General features: G+C 48.4%; 1 protein-coding gene and 1 pseudogene across 1 annotated transcript in view; both read right to left on the bottom strand.

Annotated features, from left to right (window-relative positions):
- COL26A1 (collagen, type XXVI, alpha 1) overlaps positions 1 to 10,053 on the bottom strand; it is a 240,604-nt gene that overhangs the window by 70,994 nt on the left and 159,557 nt on the right. The gene's annotated exons all lie outside the window — the stretch shown is intronic.
- Positions 6,627 to 10,053, bottom strand: part of LOC102831191 — a 21,187-nt pseudogene continuing 17,760 nt past the window's right edge.

Raw genomic sequence — 10,053 nt, 5'->3', positions numbered from 1 at the left:
CCCACTACGGATGATGGTTCTGGGCTCAGAATTCCAACCTCAGAGAGGGAAGTGAATCCCCCAGGGTCAGGAAGCTGGGCCTCAGACCCAGGCCTACTGGCTCCAAGGGCAGTCACCTTGCTCACACCACCTGGCTCTCCTCTAGACACCTAGGGTGGTGCCTCCCTAGATACCTAAGGAATACCTAGGGACCTGCTTCTCAGACTCAGGGCTTCTCAAACTCGGTTCTGTTTGCAGTGTCTGTGACCACCCCTAGGAGGTCCTGCCTATCCCTGGGCTTTCAGCACATCTGCACACCCCGAATCCCCGCCCCACATCCTCTCAGCTTCCTTTGTCTGTCTGCCCAGCCCGGCACCCCCCAGCCTCCTCTCCCACGCTGGCCTGGAACTCCCTTAATTGAATGCTGTGGGCCTGGGCTTCCTGTCTCCCCTCCAGCCTCAGGACGGTGCCCAGTTCTTTGTGCTAACTGATGACCACAGGGCAAATGCAGGGCAGTAAAGGTTTCAGAATTCATGGTAGAGTCTGATTCCAAAATGGCATCAATTACACCCTGGAATTACGTTCTCATCGGTGAGACTGGAGGAAACGTGGTCTGTAGCAAAACAAAAGACATCCTGGAAGCCATTATGAACTCTGATAGAAGATAAAGGCAGAAAGGAAAAAAAAAGAAAAAAAAAGGACATTATGGGATGGACTCGCCTAATAAACGACGTGTTGGCATCTCCCCCCACCAGAATGTGGATTAACAACAGCTGTACTACACTAATGTCGATTGATTTGTATGCTAATCTAAAACAACTGCGTGGCCTCTGCAGACAGGAATTCTATAAATGCAGCTCCATCCTGCTCCCCACAGCTGCTGGTGGCAGAGGGAGGGCTGGGGGTGGGCTGGGGGTGGGGACTGGCTCCAGCCCTCCCCCACAGAGCTGCCTCTGTGTGTGTGTGGGGGGGGGGAGATCCCCAGCTCAAGGTTATTCCCTCCTTGGGCCCATGGAGTAGAACACAAGTCTGACATTCTGGAGGGGACTCAGATTGGTGATTTTGGCATGGTTCCTCTGAGGAGCTGATGTTCCCCGATGTCCCTTTTCAAGGTTCAACAGCGCCTGGACTCTCAGCTCATCTCGGCCCCTGATTTCACTGTATTCCCACACCACTGTTCAGGATGAGAAAGTTGAGGTTGATGGAGAGGATACGGCCATCTGCTGCCCTTCATTATCCTCCCTGAGGCAGGCAGGCATCCTCAGGGTTACAACCACCTGCTCACATCCATTCCAGAGCAGTTGACTCTGTCTCACCATAGAGGCCCTCCTCTGCCAGGTCCTTGCCGGGCCCTGGGGAGGCAGAGATGAATTCACCATGGAAACAAAGTCAGCTGTGGGGTGGGCGTGGGGGCTGTGTGAGCTGGGACAGAGGCTGGGACAAGCTACAGAGAAGGAGTGACCATGAGACCCTTATCTTTTCTGGCTCATTAGCTCTGGTTTTTGTCTCAGGGAGGCCTGGGAACACAGCCAGTGGCCCCCATGACCCAAACTAACACTGTCACAGAACTCATGCCTGACTTCGGAGCATGCCTCGGAATATGCAGGTGTCTGGTATAAAATGACAACTCAAAAGCCCTGATGTGACCACCTCACTCAGGTGGCCTGGGTCTCAGGTAGGAGAGGCAGCATCACCTCTCCGTACTAGCATGTCCAGAACTGAACTCTCACTTCTCTTTGTGTCTGTGTGAGCCTCCTTCTGGCCTCTCCTTCCCACTAGTAGAAACATACAACACGGAGTCAGAAGGTAGGGTTCAAATGCTGGCTCTGCGCCTATTCAGATGTAGCATCAGGATAAGTTCCTTCACATCTCAGAGCTTTGGTTCCTTCACACTCCAAGCCCCCAAGCCACATGGCTGAGGAATTTGATGAAAAGTCCATTTCTTTGTAATATGTCTGTAGCTGATGCAGACCCAAACCTAAGCCCCTGCCATCAAGTCCATTCAGGTTCAGCAACCCTAAAGGGTCTTAAAGGAAGGACAGAGTAACAACCACGTCACTTCATCACTTTGTCACTTCGAAGACTTAGATGCGCCTGACCCAAGCCATGGTATTTTCATTCGTCTCATTTGCATGATAAAACTGAAAACTGAATAAGGAAGACCAAAGAAGAATTGATGCCTTGAATTTTGGTGTTGGCAAAGAATATTAAAAATACCATACAGACTGCCAGAAGGACGAGCAAATCTGTACTGGAAGAAGTACAGGCAAAATGATGCTCCTTGGAAGTGAGGATGGAGGGACTTTGTCTCATGTACTTTGGACATGTCATCAGGAGAGACCAGTCTGGAGAAGGACATCATGCTTGGTAAGTAGAAAGTCAACAAAAAAAGCAGGAAGACCCTCAACAAGATGGATGGACACAGCAGCGGCATCAAAGGTCTCAAACCTAAGAACAGCTGTGAGGCTAGCACACGACCCGACAGTGTTTTGTTCTGCTGTGAGCCGGAAGTGTTTCGATGGCACCTGACAATGCAACAGGAATATAGATGTTGTTGTTGTTAAGTGCCATTGAGTCGGCTCCTGAATATGGTTTCTGAGGAGAAGTTGGTGGGTTTGAACAGCTGACCTTGTGGTTCGCAGTCCAGTGCTGATCCTACAGCACCACATCGGAAGTATCATGTAGATACCAATAAATATGTAATAGCACTAGAGAAGGAATGATACCAGTTTGAGATTAGGGTTCTGTCTGGGGAGGGGAAAGAGAAAAGACACGGGGGTGAGGCTTTGGCCATACCTGGAACTTTTTAAAAATACACATTTCTGAATTATTTCAAAAATAGAACTTTTTTGTTTTGTTTTCCAAAGAGTAACACTGTTCTGATAGCGTAGTGGTTACGAATCGGGCTGTGAACCGCAAGGTCAGCAGTTCGAAACTACCAGCGGTTCCGCGGGAGAAAGAGGAGGCGTTCTGCTCCCGTAAAGATTTACAGCCTTGGAAACCCTGTGCAGGGTCGCTATGAGTCGGAACCGACTCCACGGCACGTAACAACAACAACAACAACAACAACAATGTTCTGAAGCGAATGTGGCATCAAGTGAACAATGATTTTATTGTGGTGCTGAGTACGTAAGTACCCCTTGTTGCTGTTAAGTGCTGTCGAGTCAATTTCGACTCAGAACAACCTTGTCTAGGGTTTCCGAGGAGCAGCTGGTGGTTTTGAACCACTGACTTTGTGGTTTAAACTGACCTTGTGGTCCAGTGCATTATCCTATAGCACCACTTAGGACTTTTAAAGGAGTTTTATGCACATTTTAGTTAGTCTGAAATCTTTCTTAGTTGAGGGTTTTTTCCTGTTATTGTTGAGTGCTGTCGAACCCATAGTTTCCAAGGAATGGCTGGTGAGCTTGAACCGCTGACCTTGCAGTTCAAACCGACTTTGCAGCCCTGCGCATTAGTCCACAGCGCCACCCCAGGACTTCATTTAGACAAGAAAACGCACTAAAGGTTGCTGAGTGCCTTTGCCCCATTGTGAGACCTGCTTCCACAAAGAGACCTTTGGTTTCCTCTGCTCCACACCTGTGTTCAATGCAGACGGCTGATCTATATCTACCACCACTGTCTCCAGAATACCCACAAATGTGGGACAACAGGTATTTCGTTTTCTTTTAAAGATCTAAGTCTACCAGGATAAAGAAAATAGGAGCAGGAGAAACAGCAGCAAAAAAAATGGAAACTGCAAAACAAAGAGATCAATGGTCACTATCTTTGCTGATGCAAGACAGTCCTAGTGTATTTGTCAAAAGGGCCTCCAACTTGAGGTTGCTAAGAGACAAAGGCACAGATAAAATTACATGACAAACCAGGCCACATATTACTGGAAGGGACAAACAAGATTCTTAACGTCTATAAAGACTGCTGACCAAAGGAAGCATTATCTTTTATTGTTCCTGTCTTCTCCAGTAAAAATATTCAACAGAATCAGTGGATTGTGATCATTTGACCCTTTCCAATGAGGTTGGTGCACGATGGGGCTTCATTCTGTTGTGCATAAGGTTGCCATGAGTCTGTACCAACTCCATGGCACCTAACAACAACAACAATGAACAACAGACTGAGATTTTACTTCATTTTTCACCAACGGTCTGAGAATAAACCATTTCCCACATACCTACAAAAGGCTTGCAGCTTCCCACAGACAGGAACCTGAGTTCCATCTTGTGGACACTGGGTTCCTCTCGTTACAATGATGTATGTGGCTTTCTCTCCACTGAATTATTCATCTGAAATCAATCTTTGTTGTAATTTGATAGGAGCCTGTGCTCTCTGCCCAAAGCACTAGGCCAAGCAGTGTGGAGAGTTGAGGAAACCCTATGTATCCTGCAGTTTCTGGTTCCACTGTTAACCGGAGGGCACCAGGAACTTGGAGAAAGCCAAGTACGGGGGGGGGGCTTCAAAAAGTGCATGGAAAAATGGGATGAAAAGATGGTGGAATTTTTCCATGAACTCTTTGAAGCCCCTTCATATGAGAAGATGCTAAAAATAGAAGGATAGCTTCAAAATCTCTAAAACATCTTTTCTCTGACTTAGGAAAACTGGAGATGTATTGTCTGGAGAGAAAAAAACAGAGTATCTCATGATTGAAGGCTATCAGGTATAAATGGGAATCCTGGTGTGGTGCTGTGGGCTAATGCGCCAGACTGCAAAGCCATTTGAACTGCACGGTCGGCGGTTCAAGCTCACCAGCCAGTTCTCAGAAACCCTATATAGGATCTCTATGAGTCGGAACCAACTCCATGGCACTTACCACCACCAACAACAGGTATAAATGAGGGGAAAGAAACAGATGGAAAATTATTGGGGGATTAAGTGCAAGTTGAGGCTCTGAATATCTAAATACTCTCTACTTAGGCCTCTTCCCTCACGCAGCTTCCAGAAGGCAGACTCTTAGATGAGATGAATTTTCTCACAGAGATTTAGCCATCCCAAGAAAACAGCCACTGAGGGCTTGCTACCCACACACTACACACAGCTACACACACAGCACACAAATAAATTTCCCACAATTATACACTAGTATGTACACACAGAAACACTACACACAAACACATCCTGCCCATAATTTATACTCACCTTCTCCCCCCGCCACACACACACAGCACACACAGAGCACACAGACCTACAGACACGCCTCCAATCCATGCCACACACACATGAGCATACAGACAGCTCAATGCTCACACGCATTGTGCAATACAACACACCCACCCCTTCCACACGACACAGGTGCCAAGGGCAATATGCATAAACACCACAGTAGGCATGCACATGCTTCCCAGTACACATGCAGACACACACAGCACACACAACATCTGCACACAACCTCCCCTGTCCCATGAGTGCAGCCTGAGCAATCCACTGCCACTGAGGGGATTCTGACCCTATAGGATCGAGAAGAACTGCTCCATAGGGTTTCTGAGCTGTCAATCTTTACAGAAACAGACTGCCACAGCTTCTTGCCGCAGAGCGGATGGTGACTTTGAACCACCAACCTTGTGGTTAGCAGCCAAATGCTTAGCCCAACTGCACCACCAGACCCTGAAATCCCAATTGCCCCTGGCAGTCCTGAGGACCCTGAAGATCTATTCTACTCCCAAACTAGCCTCTGGCAGCCGATTCCCTTCATCAGTCCCAGGCAGCCCCAGCAACCTGCAACCTGCATTTTCATTGCACGTTCATTCATTTCCTCCTCCCTGGTGCACATGGTGTGGAGCCCAGATAAGACCTGGCTCAGGATAGCTCACTTACTATCCATGCACGAAATCACTTACCCTGTCTTTGATTCTTTATCATCTACAAAATGGGAACACATTGATGCCTGCCTGCTCCGTAGGGCTATTGGGAAAGGGGAAAGAAATTGTGCCATAGAGACAATCATGTCACATGACATATGCACGAGGCTGCATGACACCCTACAGCAGACAAGGCATCAGGGCCAGGCACTGGGCCCACATGCTGAGTGTCCACCAGCGTAATGGGCACGTTCAAGAAGCTTTCAGGTCTCCTAACACCCCAGCACGGTAAGTATTTTTGTTCCCACTTCACTGATTGGGAAAACTTGGGGCAATCCAACAGTGTGTCCAAAGTCTCATAGTTAGGATGTAAAGAGCCAGATTTGCCTACTAGTCTGAGTTTTGCTTTTTGCCTCTGGACATAAAGCAAAGAGAATAGAACAAACACTGAGGACAGTCCCAACCCTTAGGCAACTCACACACTAGTTGGGAAGATCAAAGAGGCAGGCCAGGCTGAGGGAAGAAGAAGAAAGCCCAGGCCAGGGAGAGAGATACTGAAAGAGAAACATCCACAGTGAGTAACTTGCCAGGGGAGCTCGAAAGTGAACCTCAGCGGCACAGGGCTCCTGGAACGTCCAGAAATTCAGGCCCTCCTGGGGGAAACTGCAAGCAACGCCTGGTCATAAAGAACATTTAGGAGGTTCTTGTGGGAACCAGAGTCTCAGAGCCACATGCACATCCTCTACACGCAGAGCCGGAGCATCCCCTGGGACCCCACACCACTTCAGCTGGAAAGGGTGAGGGTTTGAGCATGAGATTCCAGTGTTTACAGGCTCCTGAGGGCATGTGGGCACTTCATAAATGTGATTTGATGGCGGAACAGTTGGCAGTGGAAGGGCTGTCCTCATCACAGCTGTTCCACGGCCTCTTGGAATCATTTTCCTGAGGCGCCATGAGCTTGTTCGTCTCATCCACAGTCCTGACCACAGTGTCCGCATTTACCTGGATATGTAGTGTCACAGTTTCAGCACGTGTGGGGACCTCAGCTGGGCCATGACTGAACGACACCAGCCACATAGTAAAGGAACCCTCACCAAATGGCAATGGCTACCCTGTTTAAATGCATCTCCCAACCGGGGGGCATACTTAGAGCAAAGCCCTGGAGCTGGGTGTGTTAAAACATGTGACTGCTGCCCTCATGGACTGTCACTGCCAGACTTCAGGGCCTCCGTGATCCCCAACATAAGGCCTCACAGTGTGGGTAGGTTTCACGGCCATCTCTACGTCCACAGGAGCCCCCAGAATCTCCAGGACAGCCCCTTCATGTCAGCACGGTATTTTACAGCTTATAAAGACGTCCCTCTGTCTTGACACTTTTCTCAACCCCGTAGCCCCAGGAGGTAGGTCTTAAATCCAAAAAGGCGTTCTTTTTGCTCAACACGCGTATCTACCAATTTGCTCTGCTGGCTGTAAGAAGATCAGGAGATGGCGACATTGATGCTGAAGGATTCTCTCTCTCACCTCTGTTTGCAGACAGGGAAGCTAAGGCCGCGAGGCGGTATCTTGCTCCAGGACTACTTGGCACAGAAACCAGCCCTGGGCGTTCCTCTCTAGTGGACACAGCCCTCTGAGGCCAGAGCCCCTAAGTCCCTACAGGTGGCCAGAGAGGAAGTAAGAAGGGAAGTAAAGCCGGCCTGTCCTCCCTCCTAGAACACTCTTCCCAGCACATGTTTAAGACACAGAAATCTCTCGTTAAAGTTTTACAGTTTAACCACTGAGCATGCTTCTCTGTCTCCATAATTTATAACTGACCTGGTGTCTAGACATGACATCATGCAAGGTATGCCTCGTTCTACAGAAGTTTACAAGAACCAGAACTGAGCGGTGGTCTTGTGCTAGTAGATCTCAAAAGCATCCCCCCAACACCCACCCTGCGGTACTGGGGGTGCTGCTGAATGAGGAGTACTATGGCCCATGGAACTCTCAGTGACTGATTTTTCCAAAGTAGATCATTTGATCTGCTGGGGAGGCTCTGGGGGAACTTGAACATCCACATTTTGGTGTTTATTCTTTATTCCATTTAACTAGGACAACAGGATCCGGTGCCCACTTGACAGATGAGTAAACTGAGACTTAGAGAGGATATGGCTTATCCACAGAGTGAATGTGTATGTGGCCAGGATTTAAACCCTTGGCCCGGGTGATGCTGATTGATGCCTGAAACCTTTCTGGTGTCCACTCGGCAGGGCTGGGCTCACCTTTCCACTGTGCTGCGAGCAACGGAAGATATACACGTCATCCCCAGAGCCCACCACTCGGAGCTTGTGGTCCAGCTGGGAAGCAGCCAACATAGGCAGGGAAGTAAGGATGTCCCAGGCGAATGAGGAGAGGTGATGGATGGCCAGCCATGGACCGGAAGTGAGGAAGGGCTGCCTCTCCCAGAGCCACAGCCTGGCCTACTCAGCAGGGCATGTGTGGCCCTTGAGGAGGAAAGCCCCTCTGTTCTCCATTCCACTCATCCTGTTTATAAAACCAACCCACTCTGTTCATGGTTTCTGGTTACAGGGGGAGAGCCTGGTGTCTTGTAACACTGCCAAGATGGACTGAGAGCACTCTCTGATGCCCTGCTTAGGGAGGAGTACAAGAAGGAAATGATATGTTCCCCCAGGCAGCAGGAGACCCCTTGCTCCTTGCCCTGTCCCCATCTCCAAACCTAGAGGCTGGGGACCCTCCATTAAAATGCTGCACAAAGAAAGTTTTGGGCTTCAGTGGCTCTTGAGCTGGCTTTGGCCAAGCACGTGACGATTGTTGCTAAGTGCCATCAACTCGGTTCCGACTCATAGCCACCCTCTGGACAACAGAACAAAACACTGCCCAGTCCTGTACCATCCTCATAATTGCTGCTGCACGTGAGTCCATTGTTGCTGCCACTGTGCCAATCCATCTATGGGGAGGTCTCCCTCTTTTTTGCTGTCCCTACACTTTACCAAGCATGGTGTCCTTCTCCAGTGGTTGGTCCCTCCTAATAACATGTCCAGAGTATGAGAGATGAAGTCTGGTCATCTTGGCTTCACTTAACTTCACCTTGACAGTAGGAAGAACAATTTAAAAATAGAGCACATAGCCGGCAGCAAATCGGGAGCGCACTGAAGCCCCTTCCAACTAGGTCCCAGATGTAGTTCATCTACCACACTCCCAGGGGTGCAGTGGGGGAGAGAGGGGACCCGGCACAGCTGCAAGGATGGAGGTCAGAGTAGTTTATCTGCTTTAAAAAAAAAAATAGATTAGGGACACAGTCTACCCATGAAGCAAGTAAAGAGGCAGAAACACTGTACGGTAGGAAACAAACAAGTAAAGACACAAGCCCTGTGGAGAGACTCCAATGAGAAATGAAAGAAAAAGGATTCTCTGAGTCATCAGGCAAGAGCTCCTTCACCTAGGAAGGGAGGATCCAGGCATCCCTGCTCACAGGCCAAGACCACAATCTCTCAAGGGCTGAGAGCTCCTTAGGCCTTCCAGCCCCTGCCTAAATCTCTGGAGAGGTTATCTCGTGGGTAGAGGGCTGGTCTTCTACAGTAGATCTGTCCAATGCAACTTGCCATTAGATGTTTTGACTGATGCTTCAACGGATATTCATTGTTGATCCAAGTAGAATCCAAGAAACTGTTGTCCACTTCAGTAAACCTTCTGCAAAATTTTAAAAGGTGGAGTTCCGGTTTGGGCTGTGTCAGTGACAGCCAGGTAGGAAAGGCTCCATGGGGGAGGGATTGAAAACCCAGAGAAGCTACGGTCACGGAACACCACCAGAGCTCTGGATCTAGCATAAGGTCCAGGGCATCAGTTCCCCGCATGCACAAGTGGTAAAATCATGGTATAAAAGAAAATACTGTGAGTTACTAGTAGTGTCCTTCTTTATCTCTTATGCTAGTTTTTGTCTTAAAGTTTACTTTATCAGAGATTAGAATTACCACTCCTGCTGCAGTTAGCTTGGTATATTTTTTCCCATCTTTTAACTTTTAGTTAGTTTTTCTTTTGTGTGCAAGGTGTGTCTCTTGCAGGCAGCATATTGAAGGGTCTTATTTTCTTATCCAATCTGCCACTCTCTGTCTCTTCACTGATGCAATCCATTGACAGTCAATGTAATTATTGATAGGTATGAATTAATTGCGGCCATTATACTAATTTTTTTGGTAGTGCTGTTCATTCCTTTGTTCTACATGCCTTCTTGTGCTGAGTTTGTGTTTTTTGTGCTATTTCTTGTTGGTTTCTTCTTAGTTTTCAT

This window comes from Chrysochloris asiatica, unplaced genomic scaffold (genome assembly GCF_000296735.1).
Source record: "Chrysochloris asiatica unplaced genomic scaffold, ChrAsi1.0 scaffold00034, whole genome shotgun sequence".
In the NCBI taxonomy this organism is placed as follows: domain Eukaryota; kingdom Metazoa; phylum Chordata; class Mammalia; order Afrosoricida; family Chrysochloridae; genus Chrysochloris; species Chrysochloris asiatica.
This window is presented reverse-complemented; position numbering and strand designations above follow the sequence as displayed.